We start from the raw sequence: 2,500 nt of genomic DNA, 5'->3' as shown, positions 1-2,500 counted from the left end.
TGCATTATCCTCTGTCTGTTTGTCTCTCTTTCTATCTGCCAATCTATCTATCACACGCACGCAAATATGTATAATGTGTACATATATATATATGTGTATATGTATATATATGTATATGTATACACACACATACATATATACATACATACATACATACATACATACATACATACATACATATATATATATATATATATATATATATATATATATATATATATATATAAACATATACATATATGAATAGAAAAACACAATACCTTGTTGATACTATGGTAGAAAACCCCACAATGTACAAACTAGAGTCTCACTTTCCTCAATAAATATAGCTTGTACATTGTGGGTTTTTCTACCATACACATATACATATATACATACATGCATATATATACATATATATATGTATGTATATATATATATATATATATATATATATATATATAGATAGATAGATAGATAGATAGATAGATAGATAGATAGATAGATAGATAGATAGATAGATAGATAGATGGATGGATAGATAGATAGATATATTCATCTTCGCACAGAAGACCATATATGGTTGAAATTCCACGCAGACTCGGCCCTCAGTCCGTGCCTCGCCAAGCCCATAGGACGCCTTTGTTCGGCGCGCGAGTGAGCAGCTGAAGCGGTCTGTCGGACGTGGTTACTGAAGGGCAGTGTGTCGACCTCTTCTTTCGATGGAAAAAAAAAGTGTTCTAGTGTTTTTTTGGCGCTAATTGTTTCTTTGTTTTTGTTCTGGTCTGCGGTATCGGATGCCCATTTTTTTGTTATTATTGTTTCTTTCTTTCTAAGTTTTTTTATCATTCTTTTTTATTAGGTATGGTGATTTATTAGGTTTAGTTTTGTCTTTATTCTTCGGAGTATTATATGACAAACATGGATATAAAAAGAAAGTTTTCTTCTTATTATGTTTGTTGATATTGCTATAGTTCAGTTGCCTTTGCATTTCCTTCTGCCATTACTAGGCTGATATTGTATCCAAAGACATGAATAAAATACAGTTGTGAATTAAATGAAAAAAGTAAAATTCTGTGATTGCGGAATTCTTTAACCCAAACACACTCATGGCCCTATTACATGTGTGTGTTGTAATCATCACAAAAGTCAGTCCGATTTTGCTGTCAGATACCCCACTCCCCTCACCTCCCTCCTCCTATTTTTACCTCTCCTCTGCCTTCAGAAACCCCACCTACCTTTTTTCCCACGCTCCCCTCCTCCCCGTTCCCTTATCCTCAATTTCTCCCTTCTTTACACGCCACTATTCAGCCACATCTCCCTTTCTTCCCTCCCTCGCTAATCTCCTCTTTGCCCCTGCCCCTGCCAACCGCTCCTCTCGCCCTTCCCCCTTCCCTCCACCACTCCCTCCCTTACCCTCTCACCACCCTTCCCTCCCCCACTCCCCCCTCCCTACACCTCTCACTCAGCCCTCTTCCCCTCACTCCCTTACTCCCACACCTCCCTCTCCACCACCACAACTACTCCTCTTCCTCCTTCGCCATCCATCACCCTCCCCGTCCCCTGACCACCACCACTCCTCTCCATCCCCTCCTCTCCCTCTCCCCCCTTTTCCCTCACCCCTCACCTTCTTCACCATCTCCTCCCTCCTCTTCCTCGCCCCCTCACCCTTCTCCTCCAGTTCCTCCATCTCTCACCCTCACCTCCACCCCTTCCCTCCATCCTCCTCTTCTTTCCCTCCTCTCCATCCCCATCACGTCACTCTTTCTCACCATCCCTCCTCTCCCTCGCCGCCTCCCCCTCCCCCCTCTACCCTCAGCACAGCCCAGGTCGATACCAAATGTTGTTATTCACCCCCACGTGTTATCGTACCGAAGGTGAACCGTGACTTGAGAAATTTAGGCGGTGTGTGTGCTGCATTTATTCCCTCGAATATGGATGAGCTGGAGGTAACGGGCTGATGCAGTGTAGGGTGGGGGCTTGAGGGGGAGTGTGGGGTTGCTGTTGTAGGGGGATGGCTTTGAGGGGAGTGTGGGGCCATGTTTGGGGGAGGGGGGATGGCTTCGAGGGGAGTGTGGGGCCATGTTGGGGAGGGGGGGGAGGGCTTCGAGGGGAGTGTGGGGCCATTTTGGGGAGGGCTCTCTGAGGGGAGTGTGGGGCCATGTTGGGGGAGTGGGGGAGGTTTCAGAGGGAGTGTGGGGCCATGTTGTAGGGGGCTTGAGGGGAGTGTGGGGCTGCTGTTGAGTGGGGGGGGGGGCTGGAGGGGAGTGTGGGGCCATGTTGGGGAGGGGGGGCTTGAGGGGAATGTAGGGCCATGTTGAGGGGGGGGAGGGTTTCGAGGGGAGTGTGGGGCCATGTTGGGGAGAGGGGCTGGCTTCGAGGGGAGTGTGGGGCCATGTTGGGGAGGGGCTTAGAGGGGATGGGGACATGTTGAGGGGGGAGGGCTTCGAGGGGAGTGAGGGGTCATGTTGGTGGGGAAGTGAAGCTCATTTCCTTTTCTTTTCGAAAGAGAGGGAAGATA

At 47.2% G+C, this 2,500-nt stretch overlaps 1 protein-coding gene across 4 annotated transcripts in view; it reads left to right on the top strand.

Moving 5' to 3' along the window:
- Positions 1-2,500, top strand: part of LOC113813885 (phosphatidylinositol 3,4,5-trisphosphate 3-phosphatase TPTE2) — a 97,584-nt gene that overhangs the window by 5,825 nt on the left and 89,259 nt on the right. The gene's annotated exons all lie outside the window — the stretch shown is intronic.

The sequence above is a fragment of the Penaeus vannamei genome, chromosome 24, assembly GCF_042767895.1.
Source record: "Penaeus vannamei isolate JL-2024 chromosome 24, ASM4276789v1, whole genome shotgun sequence".
NCBI lineage: Eukaryota > Metazoa > Arthropoda > Malacostraca > Decapoda > Penaeidae > Penaeus > Penaeus vannamei.
This window is presented reverse-complemented; position numbering and strand designations above follow the sequence as displayed.